Raw genomic sequence first — 19,426 nt, 5'->3', positions numbered from 1 at the left:
TTAGTGCAAATAACTGCCCCCACCCAAACTGAGTTTTATAATAACAAAGACCAAAGTTTTTTTGGTCTTTTTAACCAATGTTAAAACCAAAGATCTATTTTCTTCCTAAGAACACATTCACATCACCCTCTCAGAGACTCAACCCTAAGCAACATGTTCCATTAGGCATGTTATTTCAGTAATTGACAATTATGGCCAGGCACTGTGCGATTGTTCAGTCACTAAATTGTGTCCAACTCTTTGTGACCCCAGGGACTATAGCACGCCAGGCTTCTTTGTCCTCCACTATCCCCCAAAGTCTAGTCAAACTCGTGTCCATTGAGTCGGTGATGCTATCCAACCATCTCATCCTCTGTCGCCCGCTTAGCCTCCTACCCTGAGTCTTTCCCAGCATCAGGGTCTTTTCCAATGAGTCAGCTCTTCACATCAGGTGGCCAAAGTATTGGAGTTTCAGCTTCAGCATCAGTCCTTCCAATGAATATTCAGGGTTAATTCCTTTAAGATTGACTGGTTTGATCTCCTTGCAGTCCAAGGGACTCTCAAGAGTCTTTTCCACCACCACAATTCAAAAGCATCAACTCTTCAGCACTCAGCCTTCTTTATGGTCCAACTCTCACATGCATACATGAGTACCGGAAAAACCGTAGCTTTGACTATTTGGACCTTTGTCAGTAAAGTGATGTCTCCACTTTTTAATATGCTGTCTAGGTTTGTCATAGCTTTCCTTCCATGGAACATGCATCTTTTTTTTCATGGCTGCAGTCACCTCTGCAGTGATTTTGGAGCCCTAGAATATAAAATCTGTCACTGCTTCCACTTTTTTCCCCTTCTATTTGCCATAAGTAATGGAACCAGATGCCACGATCTTAGTGTTTTTAATGCTGAGTTTCAAGCCAGCTTTTTCACTCTGCTCTTTCACCCTCACCAAGAGGCTCTTTAGTTCCTCCTTGCTTTCTCCCATTAGAGTGGTATTATCTGCATATCTGAGGTTGCTGATTACAATTAAATGAGTTAATGCAAAGGAAACACTGGCCAGGCACTGTGTTAGTGCTTTATTTGCATTAATTCATTTAATCCAAAACAGAACCCAGTAAGGAAGTTCTGATTATCATACTTCATCACAATATCCATGGTTAGATATGCCATTACATTATGTACCACCAATAAAGGAAAAAAAAAAAAAACATTACCAATTAAATCATGACATTCCACCAGCTCTAAGAGTCAACCTGACTTCAGAGTAGTTATCTGTACTGCTTAGATACAATTAATGATGGATATACGTGCCATTTTTCAAGCGAGAAAATCAGAATGCAAACAGGTAAATTATTTTGTGTTATGTCACTTAGGTAAAAAGTGGCAAAACAGTCTGACTTGAGAGTCCATAACCCTAAATACTGAGCTTCACTGCATATTACAGAAAACTGGGAGTAACATAATGGATTTACTAAGAAACACAAAGCTGTTGGCTGCAGGCACAAATGGCAGGAAGCAAAGTCATAGGAAATATAGGAGCTGCCTCAAAGAAGTCTTTTTCTTCCTGTATTCTGTGATTCATTCTATACAAGCTTCTGTTATTTCAATGGTATTTGGGCTATTCATACCTCCCTTTTATTGCATTATAATCATGAGTTGAGAGAGATCAACCAAAAGAAAGAGAGCAAGTCCAATCCATAAGTATGTGTTAATTCAGAACACATTGGGGAAATAGTAACAAGTACCATACACCCAGGACTTCTACATAGCAGCCACGGATATATGGATATATACAAGACTAGAATCTAATATTTTAAGTGGTGAGGCACATATTTATATATTTATATTCTGTAGTAAGGTATAAATTTATAAATTACATATTTAATGCATATAGGATTCTTTTTGCAAAAGGCCTTTGGGAACAGAATATTAATATAGGGAGTATCTGATTTAGGTTACTACCTGCAAAGAAGAATAAACTGCAAAGCTGAGAAGTGCCTAAGGGCCAAGACTGTATGTTATCCTAGCACTTAGCACAGTAACTTCCAGAAGTCAATAAGGTGTTTTCGTTTCCCTGAAGCAAATTCATGACTTTTAACACTTTCATCATAAAAGCAAACTCTTTGTTCATTTGGCAAGTCTTGTGTTTTGGTAAAAGATTGCTATCTATATCACACACAGTGTGTTGGCTGAGTATGCCTTCTTGACATGAAATGTAGGATTTCAGGATTTCCAGTGTAAGTGTGAAACTGAAGTACATTTTCAATTGTTCATGACTCCAATGGGCCAGAAAAAGAAAGAACCTGTACATATTCCAGACAGCCTTAGAGATCAAAGCATACTTAGATCCACAGTTTGTAAACTTCCTGAGACAGAAGAACAAGAAATAGGACTTTGCAATTTATGGATCTTTTCTATTGACCCTCCTTTGGTCATTAGTAACCATGTCTCTTGCAGTGAAGTTTGAAGTTATTTTATGAGATCTACTTTGGATGAGACCAAGGCCACCCTAGATCATATGTTTTGGCTTATCCAGTCCTAAAGAATTTGAACCCAAAATGAAACCTCATTGCCTTACATCATGTTCAAACTGAATTTTCCTTTCTAACGCCAGAATGTACTTCAATCTAATTGCAGTTATTTTGTCCTATCTCATCCCCTATAATCAAAGTATCATTTTAAAATGTTAAGAAACTATAGATGTCAAGAGTAATTGGAAAGGAAACAAAATGTAACAATTTGTTCTTTCATGAGTTAGTCTCCATATCAAAATATAAACGAAAAAGGGATTTTATATCTGGCATCCTCTAACATAATGCTAAGCAAAGAACTGGACTGAGAGAAGAAAAGTGGCAAAGGGCAGAAGGGAAAAATTAAAAGTCTGTGTAGAACAATGATTGTTTACTTTAAATGCAAGGGATATTCTTTTGAAGTGAATATTGTGCTAAGTGTGAAGCCAAAACCAAAATTATATGAATGGAAAGAAAGTAAAGGCTTTGAGTCCCCGATGGATTTTTTAAATTCCTGTGGAAAGTTTGATGGGCTGTCTTTCTTCTTATAAATAAACTATTGTGGTTTCGAGACATGTGTTGCGTCTTGGTTTATTTAATTCTGAATAGCAGAAAGAAAGAGTCACTTGGTGGGTAATACACAATATATTAGCATTCAAAGTAAATACAACAGATCATGTTTAAATTTAAAAGGGTCTGCCTCAGAATAAAAGCCAAAAGCCAATATTAAAAAGGGCATTGTGGTTGTGAAGAAAATCCAGTCTCCATAAAAATAATTTAAGCTAAATTATGGCAAGAGAAATGTTCCTCGCTGGGCAGAACTCAGCCTAGCCTAGTCAGTTTGATTTAAAAATCATTCAACATTTGCTCTATTATTTGAGAAGGTAGAATTATTTGGTTGTTTGCATTTCATCTAATTTATAAATTTCAAAATTTTCCTCACAGTTTCACTGTCTCATATCAATGCAATATGTTAAAAAATTGCCTAAGAAACAGGCATAATATAAGAATTTTTTTTCAATTTAGAAAAAACATTTTGATTTTTAAACTTACAGAGTCTTTATTTTAATTCTAAATGAACCCTTGGAGAAGGGAAAGGCTACCCACTCCAGTATTCTGGCCTGGAGAATCCCATGGGCTCTATAGTCCATGGGGTCGCAAAGAGTAGGACGCGACTAAGCAATTTTCACTTTCACTTTATGCCAATGACCCTTGGAAATACAGATATTTCAGAAAATTTTTCAGTAATCTTAGTTTGATATCACCTAAACAATATATTTTAAATCAGATAGGAAATGTTCAAAATTACAAAAAAAAAGAGAAAGAAATCTGCAGAAAGAAACAAGAGGGGATTTCAAATCCTAGGGGGAAAAATAATATTTAACTGATTGATCCCAAGAAAATTACATTCCAAATTTATACCAATTTTGAAAACCTCAGAGAATCAATCTTTATGCAATGCAGAATCTAGAAATCTCCATTGAATTATAATAAGGTGCTTCTCTTCTTTATCTATTTTTCCTTTATTGGGGTCATAGCCCTCTATTCACTATTTATAATATTTGGTGGGGGGTTGCATGCAGAGATTGACAAGGATAAACAGGAGAGAAAAATTTCTAGGCCACCATCTAATCATTTTAACTTTCTTTGGATTAAAAGATATAACATTTATAACTAATTTACAGCAACTACCTTGCATAATCATATCAGCATTTTTTTTCTGCCTTCTCCATTTTACAACATACATAAACTGAAGGCAATTTGCCCCATATAAGAAATCATTCATTTTATCTTCGTATGAGTTTGAAATTACAGTCTTTCAATATTTGCTAGTGTTGTAAATTCAACATATCCATGTCCACAATATTTCAACTTACATTTTCATTCCATTTTTACATGTTCACTCCAGTAGGAATTTCCCAAAAGTGTGCTCAGAAAACCACCTCCATCAGAATTACTGGAGCACATTTGGAAAATGCAGATTTGGGGGTTCAAGCCCAATCCTGCCATGTCAGAACCCCAGTGGATGGGATCTGGAAATTAACCTGTTTTACAAGTTTCCCAGATGATTCTTGTAAGTATTCCATTTTGAGAATCACTTATATAACATATATTCAGAGGTAATTGAGAATGAGAGGATGAAGGGAAACAAAAGCTAATTTTATGAATATGTATAACAAAACAAGAAAAGCCTATATAAAAGTAATTCAAAGTAGTGGCGAGAGCAAAAATTTGGGCTAATGGATGCAAAACTCAAGTCCAGATAAGAGACAGATAGATAAATAGATAGACACCTATGTATACAAATAGAAAGACAGACACTCCTGATCCATCAGTGCCAGCAGACACCTAAGGAAAAAGCATTTTTATAAACGGATGCATTCCCTCTTTAATGACTTGCTTACATAGTGTGCACATTATTTTCATTTTCATTATCCAATTGCCAGTATTTTGCAGACATTGTGGGATCTTGTTATAAAAACTGTTAATTTTATTAAGGCAAACTTTCCTGTGTTATATGTAATGATTTGAGTACTGAATTCTAAGCTTTAGTGTATAATATAGAGGTTTATTGGGCTGTCCCATGAGCAGGTTTTTTAAAATACTGTATGAAATAAAATCACTCCCTAAATATCCCTGATCTAAAAACCCAATAGCTGAACATCTCTCAAATAATAATGAGCTCAACTAACTAAAGAAGCTCAACTCACCACATTACTAGGTTTAAGAAGGAATGTTAATAATAAAATTATACCTTTGCTTTTGGACATAGCAAACAACTTAATAATTTCATTCAAAATACCATTATAGTTCAAGCTATATTTGATAATAATTTTTCACCAAGCAATATTTAAATTGATGTGTCGCCTAACATGTTCAAAAAACATTTTTGGATGAACTAATTAGTTAAACGATTGGCTAGGAAATCCATACAGCATTTCATGCAAATTTAACCTTTACCATTTAAGGGAGGTAAAAAGTTATTAGAAATTGTAGTGATTTAACTCTGAAAAGGAAATACTCTAATCATCGCCTTTAAATTGTATGCATTAATATAGTTTAACAGTCTTCAGAGATTTCATGGCAACTATTTTTTTTTTTTTTTACAATGTCACTACTTATCTCTGTGTCAAGATTACCAATACTCTGAGTATAAAACAAAATATAGATTGGCTGCAGAGACACCGAGATCCCGAAGATACAGGCTCTAGTAGCATACTGCTTGCGCTGGAATCTCACCTCCCACTTCACTATGGGTTCTAGAGAAAACTAGCCCATCTTGGCCCCATTGCCTTTTCTGTAAAATGGGAATAATGGTGATAATAGTAACTGTCTTTTAAGATTGAATGACATAATTCATCCCTACTGAATCACACATCTTGAGCAACTGTTGGTTATTATTGACATTTTTATCCAATTTTTGTTTTCATCATGCCTTACTTTTCTCCTTGCTTACTTTAAAAATGATTTGATGTGAAATTTAAAATATATTTATAGTAATATACTGCTTTAAACTGTTATACACGTATATATATGTACACATACGTATATATGTACATGCGTATATATGCATGTTTGTGTGTGCATGTATATACACGAACATATATGTATATACATGCACATATGCATATATACATGCACATATATGTCTATCGCAATATAAGACTGCATTCTGTTAAATAATGTTTGAAAGCCAACATAATATTAGTTGCCCTGTTAGTTGAATTAAAAATTCAAACTGTGCCTAGTTATTTATATATATTATCAAGTATGTATTATAATAGTTCTTTAAATTATACATTCTTATTTTTATTCTCATTTTACAGATGAGGAATGTGAACCTCATACAAGAGAATTTGCCCACAGCCACAAAGGCAGAAAACACCCAAGCCATGATTAAAAACATTTTGACTCCAACATATATGGTTTTTGTATTGTTATAATGCTTTCCATCACTGTGGGACTTTTAGCAGGTAAGACATTTAAACGACCTGTACTTAGGAAACTTCTTTTCAATGCAGGTAAGAAGTGAACCAGAGCAGTAAAGAGTGTTAAAGAAAACCAGTGGAGAAGATAAGAGACTAAGCTGGTGAATGGCTGGGATCTGCATATTCTGGCCAAACTAACCCTCTGCGCTAGGTTGCATTCTAAGATGATTTCGCCCTGGTGTCCATTTCCTTAAATGACTGCTGTCCACAGCTTCTTAAATCCATGCAGTAGCCATCCTGGAGAAGAATGCCTGAAATGAAACAGCTGCAAGGCTTCAGATGCCCTGTCAATCTCATGCGTCATTTTCCATCAAAGCCTTCTTAGCCCGACAAGCAGTTCTGTGGTATTCTTAGTTAGGGCCTACTTAGTCGGCTCAAGCACTGTGACCTTTCTTTTTATGGCAACCTATTCAAACGACTTCACTTGCCCAGTATCTCCCATTCACACTATTGTTCTACAACCCCTTATTTCACACATCTCCTTAGGAGAGATGTTTTTTGAATTGTGTTCTACAAATTAGCATCATTTTCTTCTTTCATTTTTAAAAATGACTGATAAAAACCTATCTCACCAACAGCAGGTCCTGATGACAAGCTATTTTCAAGGCCCATCCAGAGAGAAGTTTGAATTACTATGGTTGATGCCCTGAGTAAGTTAGAATTATGTTGTGTTGCTTAGGAATACAGAGTTGGCTCTAGCCTAGGGATCTCAGAAACTCCCTGTACTTGGTTAAGTGTCTTTCTACCATTTCTGATTTAGTTTTTTTTTTTTTTTTTTTTTTACTGCCTACCACAGGAAGCTAAAATTGCAGCAATTTCCAGGGTCAGATGGGGAGAGAAGTCCTGGATGAAATTTAGACAGAACCACACACTTCCCTTCCCCAAACCCCCCAAGATGTGGCCCCTGGAAAAGGCCTTTCATAAAAAGAACCTATCAGTTAAACGTCTCCTTTGTGGGCAGATCTGGCTCCGGCTAAGTCTAAGGTGTATAAAGAGAGTGGAAGTTTTTACAGCAATTGCCCAAAATTGTGTTTTAATTTCCATACACACATTTGGAATCTTGCGTTATTTTTAGTTTTTGCCATCACTGTTCAAACAAAGCAGCAGGTTAAACTCTTTCCTCTCCAATCACATGAAAACCTCACATAACAAAAGTCTAGAGCTTCTTTTTTAGACCAAGCAAATACAGACAAGCAGACCTTAAAGCTCCTCTTGTCTTTTCTCTCAGCTTCAGTCTCAACTATGAGCAGTCTTTCTGGGGGGAAAAAAAATTATAATTCTTAAAATGAGTCTTTAAGAGACCTAATAAGCAACCGTTCTGCCTCCAGTTGTTCTAAAGTGCATGAAGAATAATCTATAAAATACAAGACACGAGGTACCATGTCCTTCTGAACTGTTTCATTTTTAGGACAGTTCTTGGAGATGTGTATTCTGACAGCTTGTTTTGAAATAATAACCATAAAGACTACTTCAGTCCTTTAATCGCATAATCAGCAAATACGTGTTAAATGTGCACTATGTACGGAGCCTTAGGCTGAGTTAAGAAGAAAACAGTGTCTTTGTCCAGACCTGGCCTTCAATGAGCCACAGTCCAGAAGGAGATCAAACTATAAACAAATCATTACAACACAATGTGGGAAGTGTTGATATGTGTATGTGTGTAAAGTGCCATAAGAACACTGAAGAATGAACAATTTGCCATGCAGGAAGTTAAAAAAAAAAAAGCAATTAAGAAACACTTTACCAAAGAGGTGGTATTTTAAGCTGAGTTGTTTGATCAAAATCAGTCAGAGTATCTCAGGCAAAGGTCTAAAGAGAAAAAAACACATATTACATTCGGACAATCAAAGCAGTTTATGTTAGATTTCAAGACGAAATTTTAAAAGTAGAAGAGAGACAAGGTTTCCTGACAACTTCTGAGGAATTTGATCATTAACTGGAAGCAGTGGGGAACCTTTGAAAAACTTATTAAGTATATTCAAATAAGAGATACATATTAGCAAGTCAGTGCAGCAACATAGATAGGAAAACAGAAGGATCCAAAGTAAGCCAGTAGGAACCGAGACAAGGGGACAAAACCAGGAACAATCGAGGAAAAATAAGCAGAAGCCTTGGACGCCTGAGTTGTTGAGCAGGCTGAGAGAGAAAAAAAAATGGAATCAGAGATAATTTCAATAACTTCAGAGGAGGCGTTTAGCTGCAAGTGGTAAGACACCCAGCTCAAAACAGTCAAATAAACAACAATCTCATACCAGTAAACTGTGCAGAGGTTGGAAGAGCCACAGTTTCATCGGGGCAGACCTGATTATCTATGACTCTCTTGCACGGTTCACTTCCACCTGGCAGGCTTTTTGCTAGGTTGGCCCTCCAACGTGGCGGGGAGAGGACTGCCAATCCTACCTAAACTTCACACTTTCTGGTTAACACACAGGAGGGAGAGTCAATATCTCTTACAACCTGAGCTTTAGTCAGACCGGCTTTAGGTCTCTGCCCACCCTGGATCAGTATTCGTGGCAGTAAGAAAGTCATTTGTTAATTACTTAGGCGAAGGTTTCCAAAAAGCAATCACTATGTCAAGAGAGACAGAATTATCCTAAATTTAGACTTACCTGGTCCCAGCTATGGAGCTGGAAATCATATCACTTCCATTGGAAACTCATGTCTGCTACATAATTGAATCTAGAGAAGAATATATGCAATGACCATTAACATGCAAAGCAAAATCACTGTTTACACACATTACTATGTTAGCAAGTGGGCAAGACTGACTTCTACAAGCAATGTCAAGGCTGAAGAAGTAACTGCTTTATTTCCTGCCTGTTTTTGCAGAATCACACTATTCAGTAATTTGTAGATTACTACCTGAAATCTGCAGACAACAGGCACTTAGATGAATAATTATACCTTTTTTAAAAATATGGTATCTTGGAACATCAACCACAGAATTCTGTAAATTTGGATCAAGTCTCTATTTCTTCCTAAATACTATCCCTGACTATTTAGGAATAAATCAATTAACAATCTCCATTTTAAAGAATGCTCTAATACATGTTCCTAATGCAGGGAATAGGAAGGTAACTTTTCTACTATTTTCTATTTTCTGTTGTTTTTATTTTTATTTTTTTTGGTAGATTTAATCAACTTGTAGGTTTCTATTGGAAATATACTTATCCAGGTTAATCTCACTGTTGGTTATTATAAGGAAACTATGAATTGGTTTGAAATTAAATGCATTGCCTTAGAAATTGAAAACATATGTTAACTTTTCAAAATATTAATTTTTTCAACCAAAGAAAGTAGCCAAAAGTCTTGCTTAACTGAATTTTAATATTTCCTTTGCTATCTGATGAAGATTACACATTTTTTATTGTGTAAAGGATGGAACATAGTTTAAAATGTGATTTATTTTACTTTGGAATTTAATAGCACCTGCTTTGTTTTCACTGAAATCCATTAACGTATCTTCTCTTAGTTAAGCCGTATACTTTCTTAAAGAGAGCTGAATATCATGAGCTTAGCTGGATGCCATTATGAAAAAAAAAAGACTATTTCACCATATATTGTGTATTGCATTATATTGAATGTGAATTGATTACAAAAACCATCAAAATGTTACCAATGTTTAGTGTGATATATATATAAGTGCAGATTGATGTTTAATAGTCATCTTGACACAGTCGTCTAGTGTCTACATTGTTAAACTTATCTGCAGAGCATTTTCAATTATACAAAACTACAGGGATTTCAGTCTCTGGTGCATTTTCAGAATTCCCCCAATGATACCACTGTCTAAACAGCAACCTGTCAAGATGAAATGACAGCTGGGACAACTGCAGAAAAAGTATCTGCTCCAAGGACTTCTGCAGAGTTCCCGACCACATCTTTCTTCTCAATGCACCCTCTCCGTGGTTTCCATGGCTCTATTCTTGTGTACTTTTATGATTTTCCTCCTAGTTCCCAGTATGCTTTCCACTCTCTTTAACTGCCTCTTTTTCCTCGCTGCAGAACTTAAATATTGCTATTCCCCAGGCCCTTGTATAACAGTTTTTGCCCTTCATTAATACCTATCTACCAATAGCTACATTCTAAGATATGTTCCAGGCAAGATACCTGATGCAAGGGAAAAAGTGCAAAGTAAGCATCAAACCAGACTGTGCTCTAGATGAGCTTGTAATATGGTTCAGTCAAATAGATAACCAGGTTCATCCAAGTTCCTTCCTGTATCAGAACATCTACATTTATCTTCTCACCTGAGTGATATAAAGTGCTGTACCTGAAGACTGTATTTTATTACCTTGTTATGACATCTTAGGAACACATACAATAAAATCTAGTCCTGAATTTCCCTATTACTCGACAGATTCAGTTATGTCTGACCCATTCCTATTGTGTGGGGATTTTTTAAGAAAATTATGCTGAACCAAGCAAAACAGCCTTGTATGATATACTTTAAGTAATCTGATTAAAAGTCTAAATGCCTAACCAGTTTTACTGATGCAGAATTTGTATTGGGAAAATAATGGAGACACTTAATATAAACAACTCTGAAATGGAGCATTTTAAAAAATCCTTTTTTCCTCCTCAACCCAGACAAAAAGCCACACCACAAGTTAAAGCAAAACATCCTGATTAGATTAGCACCAACTTCACTGGTGGCCAGCAACTGACTCCCTAACAGGGTGGGGCAAGAAAAGAAAGTTACTTGTTCTTTTCTAGGGCTGACTGCCTGCAACAGCCTTTATTTGGGCAGTAGCCTGAAGCAACCCATCCATTATTGGAACCATGACTGAGGCAGGTTTATTGTTTTCCTTTGTGGAACCCCAAAGGACATAATGTTTATTGTTCATTTCCTCTACATAGTGACTATCTATCCAACCTAAGTAATGTAGGGTCCAAACTTGGGTTTGGCAACCTCTAGCCTCCAGGCTAAATCCCATAGGGATAGTACTAGTGAATGCCAGGCCTGGCTTCAAGTTTAAAAATTCCCTTGGCCAAATCTCATAACATACATGGTTTAACCAGATGTTGGGAGTTAGTCCCAGAGACCCAATCCTTCTCCAGACTAGGGGAAAAAATAACCACAACTCTCCTACTCTTTCTGATATCCTTGAAGGTCTTGCCCTTAACATGTTGGCATTCTATCAAGAATTCTGTACTGGGCATCCTTATAAGTTATATGTTGCCCAAGGACAATGACTTTGTCTTACTTGTATCGAGTGATCTAGAAGTATATGTTGACTTGACTTGTGTCCCCATTGGACACCAGAGCACCACTCAATGTGCCGCTAGAACATGCCTTCTCCATTTCTTGAGTCTTATCATGCAATACTTTGAATAAAATGCAATGACCAACTTCATGAGAGCACTTAGTGCTATTTTTACATGATGAATAAATTAATGAAAATGTTGTCAACTACACACAATTCACATAAGTCATATAAACCTCTCAATGACCCTTTGAGCCATAAAGTATCAATAGGAAGGGAATACCGGTCAGCTAAACTTCACTGTCTCTAAAATTCCTGAGCTTCTCTCTAAACCTTCTACCCCATTCTAACTCCCAGCTTTTAGCCAACACTGAAGTTAGGCTATTCAGGCAATGGAGAATGAGAAAGTCAGATCATGAACATGATCTGTCTTTGTGCCAATGCTGCAGAATCACCCCACTGGCCAAGCCGAGGAATGTGAGTCCCTAGTACCATCCCATGTGTCTGGCTCCAGGCCCCAAAATACCATTGGCAACAAGCATCCAGTTGGCAACTGTATCTTTCAGACTTGCTCATAAACACACACCTATATATACACCCACATATCGCATTTCCTTGCCCAATGAGGTAAGGATGCCTTTTTTGTCTTGAGTTTCTAGTAATAACCCTAAACTATGGTGGGCTAAAATGTCATCCAGCTTATGGTCATATCCACAAGTGCTTTCTTAAGAGGTTTCCTGACACCATGGCTTCCAATGTCGGTATTTTTAAATCTGCTTGCACATTAAAACTCCCATACCTCTGGTATCAAAAGCAAGTGATCACATGAAACAGAAACATACTCTGCCCATGAACAAGGAGACTGTTAGCTTGTTTCAGTGTCAAAATGTCATCTGTGCTGGTATATATATTTTTTAATTCTCTGAAAAAAAAATATGTTTCTCTTCATCTGTTAAAAATTTAAAGCGAATTGAAAACTCTTTGGGAATGCAACCCCTGTGTGATTGACAGTGACAAGCACACATACCTTGAAAGCTCCACTGTAATGTTTATACTTAATAAAAACAAATACTGTGGCATCTGAGAGTAGCCTAGTCAGCCATGCAGCTTTCTACCTGGCATCTTGTAAATTAACCTGGGTGTTTATGCTGTAGATCATTCATGATGAACATATTGCTATAGCAACATGCATTTCTTCCATTTTTTTTTCCTGCTAATTACACTAACATCACCATCAGCTACTAAATCTTTGAATTACTAATGAATGTATGTGAAAAGCAATGTCTTGATAACACTCTTTCAGTATGTCCTTCTCTACAAAGTAAGGAAAGAAAAGATGCATATAATTTATTTTCAATTTTTTGTTAAAATTTGTCAATATAAGGTTAATCCATACTCAAATTTGAACATGTTAAAGAATTTGGGAGGTGTCTATTTAGAGCAACATGTATATCAAAGCGGAAGAACATGGTATCCTACATAGATTTCTTTCCTCCCATGTCCACACCACGCTATCTTTGTACCTACATTACATTAACATTTGACCACAAGGAAGTTTTATTTAAACCCATGAACAACTCAGGCTCCTATATTTCTAAGTAGCTCAGCCAACATGCATCACAAACATCAAATCTATTTAAATTAAGCTTTTAGTTGAGCACCTAATAAAAGATTGCATAAAATTTAGTTGATATGCAGCATAGGTAGACACTTCTATAAAATTCATATTCATCAACACTAAGGATAAAGAAGGACCAGTTGAGGTAATGCCCTGACCCATTAATTTAAAAACTGCTGCTGCTGCTGCTCCTAAGTCGCTTCAGTCGTGTCCGACTCTGTGCGACCCCACAGACTGCAGCCTACCAGGCTTCTCCATCCATGGGATTCTCCAGGCAAGAACACCGGAGTGGGTTGCCATTTCCTTTTCCAATGCATGAAAGTGGAAAGTGAAAGTGAAGTCGCTCAGTCGTGTCCGACTCAGCAACCCCATGGACTACAGCCCACCAAGCTCCTCCGTCCATGGGATTTTCCAGGCAAGAGTACTGGAGTGGGGTGCCATTGCCTTCTCCCAATTTAAAAACTATTGATGTATAACTGACTTCCAGTTTTATATTCGCTTCAGGTATACAACATAGTAATTCAGTGTTGTCTGTTTGCTCTGCACAGCTTTCAGAAGCCTAGTTCCATGACCAGGGATTGAACCTGAGCTGTTGACAGTGAAAGCATGGAGTCCTAACACCGTGAATTTCCCGATGTTTTTATACATTACAAAACGATTATTAGGAAAAGTCTAGTTACCATACAAAGTTACTACAATATCATTGACTATGTTCCCTACACTGTATATTTATTTTATAACTAGAAGTTTATATACCTTTATCCCTTTCCCTTACTATACCCATTCCCCCAACCCATAGCTTGAAAAGGCTCTATTAAGTATTCAGCTCAGTTGCGTATTGAGTAGTTTGGAAAGTTCTTTATGTGGTCACACAAACAGGTATTTTCTAGTCATCTATGGATTAAATTACTAGTGCTTATTCCAAATATGTCTAAATGTAGTCAAGTTGTTTAGGCCGAAAGCCTGTCTCATCCTTAGTAAAGTTGAAAATTTCTGAGATGATTCAACAAGGGTGAAAATAGAGGTTTCACCTATTCAACACATATTTGAATGTCAGAAACAAATGAGGAACAAAGGTGGGAGAAAGACAGCTGGATTCCCCTAGCTAAATAAACTACTTCAATAAAACTTAATGATCTCTGCTGACTGTTAGCCAGATTGACCCCACACAACTTCCTCTTTTTTAGGTTTTCCCATCTATTCTAAGTTAACTAGTAGTGAAAGGCTATCAAAAAGGTAAGAAAGGAATTGAGTCACTGCGGCTTTAATATGCTACCCAATATCCTAATTCCAAAGTTGTTTGTCCAAAACTTAAGAATTTTGATGTATTATTGAGCATATTTCATTGTGCGAATCATGAATATATGAAACTACTTCCGAGTCTTTCAATGTTCATGTGTAGGAATAAGGATAAAATGTTTGTCATGCAGCAAGAAAAAAATACAATAAATTAACCATAAAAGGAATGAATCATGAAGACCAAAGCAATTACCATTTATCTGTTGAGGTCAGTATCATTATTTCTCTTGCTATTTATTCCAGCGTCACTAACTTAAACGCTGAAAAATCTGAAATGATGGGTTCATCCAACATGTGTCTCCTTCAGCAAAACTGTTCTAGCTGTGCTCACTGTATTCTGTAACACCTACATTTTCCTACCAAGAGTAGGGAGGAGAATCTAGAAAAGATTTCTATCTAGTCATCAAAACATTCAATGAGTGTTATTTTGGGAAACGTGGGTTCAGGAGAAACCATTGAAGCTAAAATGAAGGGAGCAGTGAGTCTCAGCTGTTTTCCTCTACAAGAGAATGGAGGATTCACAACCAGTTCATTGGTGATAGGGTTACTGTGCATTCACCATGAGCCCACACTGGCCTTCAGGATTTCTTCTGTCAGGACACAAAGAAGTGGTGTGAATGTGAGTGGATTTGATGGAAGTTATTTGAGGGTAAATAATACAGGATGGCAGGCCATTATTTTTATTACTTGACACTAAATTCATGATGTATATGTATGGAGGTAATTTCTCAAAAAAAAGGCTGAAGAATGAGCACTGCTCATTGAGCCATCTATCAGTCTTCACGGAAAAAAAAAAAAAAAAAAACCCCAACTCTACTACTGGAATGCAATTTAGAAGACATAACTATAAAGCTGACTCTCAAAAATGTGGTGAAAAAAAAGATGTGTTTGTACAAATACACGGAAATGTGTAGGAGAATATGCGACAAAAACAGATACCACTGAGGTAGAATTAAGAAATAATCGGGAAGGTTTTCAATGTGTTCCTTATACACCTATTATTTAGCCTCTGAGAACAAGGATGAGTTCCTCTTTTAACAAAGGAGTCTTCTACTTCATGAGAAAGGACACTAAATGTAGAAATGAACTATTTCCTCTTTTACTTCTCATGTATCAGGAATTTTCCACTTCGTAAGTGAGACACATGCCTGAAACTTTTTATCAAAGGAAAAGTACTTACAAAGCTTACAGAGAAAGACTTAAAAAAAAATTGTAAAAAGGAAACTGCTTCCTAGCTGAGATCACGAATGGCAAGTTGCAGCTGAGAGTGATTTTTAATACTTAGTTAAAAGTCCTTGGTAATAGCAGCTGTATTATACAAGAGTTAACAAATCCTTAATTAGATCAGAGTTTGCAACAAAGTCCAACTGCATTATCCCAGTAGTTCAGCTCCTTATGTATATATTATGTCTATCTGATTCAATTAGACCTGCAACATAATCAATATAGAAAAGACTAAAACAATTGTCTTCCTTTTCACACTCTCAAAGTTTATCAGAGAGTAGCTTAGAAATAAATCTTTATTCTCCATAATTTGGGTTGTATGGGCTGCCAGTACCCAAGAGGTTTCCAACATGGTTCATATAATAGTTATCACTGTGTAATTTAAGTTCATTCATACTCATTCTGCTGTTTCAGGAGGTGGGAACCTAATCCTAAATGCTCTTTTAAGAATACTAAATGAGAAAACTCATTTTCAACTTTGTGAGGCAACAGGAATTATTACAAAAATTAGAAAATTATAAAAATCTGCTGTTTTTTTCTAGAAAAGCAGAAACTAGCCTTGCCAGTTATCTTCTTTACTGAATCTAACTATGGTCTGATTGAACCAGGATTTTTTTTTTTTTTTTTTTTTTTTATTGTTCTGTGTTTTGGCCAAAAAGCCACATGCTTCAGATTTGCTTTTACCATATAAGCAAATACAATTGTTCAAATATTTAAATATGAATAAAACCTCATTAAGTTTCCGTACAGAAAACCACTGTCCCTTTCTAATAAAAGGCAAAAACCCAAGGATGCCTTATTTGGAGACTGCCTGAAAAGTGCCTTCCAAAATGTGATTTGAATTCACATCAGAGGAAGCTCCTAACACGCCAACTTTTGTCAACTAACATCTTCTTTGCACCAACCACATATTAGTGAGAGAAGCGGTGCAATCTTCTGCCAGAATACTATGCTGTGTAAGGAGCACCAGCTGAGGAATCAGAAGACTCCAACTAAACTAACAAGCCCTTCACCCACCAGAGAAGTTAAGCTGTTTCCCCATTGGTCAGAGGCAGATAGCTTTCCTTATTGATCACAAGGAATTACCAGAGGGCTCAAACAAGATAAAAATATCAGCATATTTCCTCTCCTCTTCCCTATTCAAAATTATTTACTAAAATTCATAATGGGATATTGTAATTTAACCTAATTATATATGCCTATTTCCCACTATATTATTCATTCTTTCAGTGCACAGGTATTGTGCCTTTTTTCTTTATAACCCAATTACTGTAGGGTCACGATATATGTTTGTGATACGAAATATTGCTGTTTAAAAGTAAAGCACCGTATAAATGCAAAGTTGTTATGTATGATTTTGCCTCAGTTTTGACAAAGGGAGCAAGTCTTAAGATGAAAATCCCTCTATTAGGCAGTCATGCTCTGAACTGATGGAATCTGCATTCCTCTCTGAATTCAGTACTACGACCAAGGCCATAATCTCCTAGGCCCTGGCTTCCTTATGAACAAGTTCCTAGTTTTGTCAGTTTATATTTTGTATCACTCACATTAGATGAAATGCATTCCATGATGGAAGTATGTGTTAAAAGGAATCCAAGTAAACCGAATAAAAATGATTATCAAACTACAGGCTTTCTAAATAAGGTCCCCCCGTGCACCCACAAGATCACTACATATTAAGGACAGTCTGCACAAACATGAGCCCTTCCTTTTCAAACAGACAAGAAAAAACCCACATTTCCAACAAACGTTAGAAAAACAGTCTTTTTTTCTTTATGTACGAAAAGAAATCTACTTCAAAGGCAGTATAGCTGTCTATATTCTAACACTGTATATACATTAATAATGATTTCTTTGCTTCGTTTAAAGAATAATAAAAATTATTTTCTTAGCTGTGTAAAAATTCCAAAAGCTACTGACTCACATATCTTCACATATACACATATACTTATATTAAAAGTTTCTGGATCACTCAAATAGTACATAAAAAGTATCATAGCAGAAGACCAAGACAAAGTAAAAAATCAATGGATGTGGATAAAATTATCCCTTTTAGTAGTAAAGAAAATTCCCCCAGCAAAACTGAGTGTTCTTTACATAAAATTTAATAAAATAATTTTCGTACCACCAACACCTGACATAGTCAGCAGTCAACAAATATAAAATAAATATTAAAAAATCAATACAGTGACTGAGAAATATGTTTAAAGAAAATACAAGGCTTTGTTTCCAGTTTCACTGCTTAATTGTTAATATAAAGTTCTAATTTAGCATTCAAGGTTGTTCATTTCCCTTTTTATCTGTTTTGTGTGATCTAATATTTGTCCTATTTTATCAAGACTTTCTTGCTGCACCATTTTGCAGGTGTGAAATTAAAGAAAGAGAATTCAAATGACTTGAATAGAATCAAACAGTAAATTCATGACAGAGTTGCCAGTGCACTAGAATTCAGTGTCAATCTTCATTACCACTTCAGACCAAGTGTTGTTCTATTCACTCCCCTAGTAATTCTCACACCACTGAAAATAGATTTATATTAAATATATACTTATATATATGTGAGACTTTAGAAGTGGTACACTAATTTTGATGGGAGGTAACACACATTTCAATATACTGCGTAGAATTATTATTGATTCTCTGGTAAAGGGTCATGTGTACTTTTTAAAGGGCTATTTTTAAAAGAAACATTTAGATTTAATACTGAAAACTGGAATATGGATGATAATATATTATTTTATAAAAGCTATTTGTTTTGGACTTCTGAGAAAACTCCACACATGATTAATTTAGAGTCACTGGCATTCCTTGCTACTTTACACAAAGGCTAACAGAGTGAAGAGTTACTGGAAAGCAAATCAGGTGAGGTGGGTTCCCAGGTGGAACAGTAGGTAAAGAATCCACCTGTCCATTGAGGGTACGTAATAGACATGGGTCCAATCCCTTGGCCGGGAAGATCCTCTGGAACAGGAAATGACAACCCACTCCAGTATTCTTGCCTGGAAAATTCCATGAACATTGGAGCCTGGTGGGTCCATGGGGTCGCAATTACATAAATATCCAAAAATCTACCAAGGATATCAATATTTAAATATTCTCCATCAAGGGATCTATGTTTTGAGAGAGCTACTCTATGGCACAAATTACACTAAATAAGTTAATTAAGTATGAGCTGTCTTACAGTACTAAGTTGACAAAAACAAAGACTCTAATTATTCTCCATAGCTTTAGCAAGGGTAAATAGAGATTTCCTCTGAGGTGTACTGAAACAGTGAAAAGGCTCGTCCTAAGATCTCTAAGGTTTCATACCATGAACTGTTATACTGGGGAACCCAGTTTTGCCTCCACCCCCCAGTGTCCAGATCAGATCAGTCACTCAGTTGTGTCCAACTCTTTGCGACCCCATGAATTGCAGCACGCCAGGCCTCCCTGTCCACCACCAACTCCCGGAGTTCACTGAGACTCACGTCCATCGAGTCAGCGATGCCATCCAGCCATCTCATCCTCTGTCGTCCCCTTCCCCTCCGGCCCCCAATCCCTCCCAGCATCAGAGTCTTTTCCAATGAGTCAGCTCTTCGCATAAGGTGGCCAAAGTACTGGAGT

At 36.3% G+C, this 19,426-nt stretch overlaps 1 long non-coding RNA gene across 42 annotated transcripts in view; it reads right to left on the bottom strand.

The window, feature by feature from the left end:
- The window catches only part of LOC129639084 (uncharacterized), a 436,428-nt gene that overhangs the window by 125,737 nt on the left and 291,265 nt on the right, over window positions 1-19,426 (bottom strand). For 9 of the 42 annotated variants that reach the window (XR_008708190.1, XR_008708186.1, XR_008708191.1 and 6 more), the window contains exons 4-6: window positions 9,085-9,154; window positions 8,220-8,284; window positions 7,675-7,730 (exon numbers count right to left, since the gene is read on the bottom strand). The exons of 10 other annotated variants lie outside the window; for them this stretch is intronic. This is a non-coding gene — a long non-coding RNA (uncharacterized LOC129639084). Of the gene's footprint in view, window positions 1-7,275; window positions 7,731-8,219; window positions 8,285-8,596; window positions 8,612-9,084; window positions 9,155-19,426 lie in introns of those variants that run through there. 23 more of the 42 variants (XR_008708195.1, XR_008708211.1, XR_008708199.1 and 20 more) reach the window with 9 other exon arrangements.

This window comes from Bubalus kerabau, chromosome 1 (assembly GCF_029407905.1).
Source record: "Bubalus kerabau isolate K-KA32 ecotype Philippines breed swamp buffalo chromosome 1, PCC_UOA_SB_1v2, whole genome shotgun sequence".
In the NCBI taxonomy this organism is placed as follows: domain Eukaryota; kingdom Metazoa; phylum Chordata; class Mammalia; order Artiodactyla; family Bovidae; genus Bubalus; species Bubalus kerabau.
Note: the sequence above shows the minus strand (reverse complement) of the source record. Positions and strands in the feature narration are given on the sequence as shown.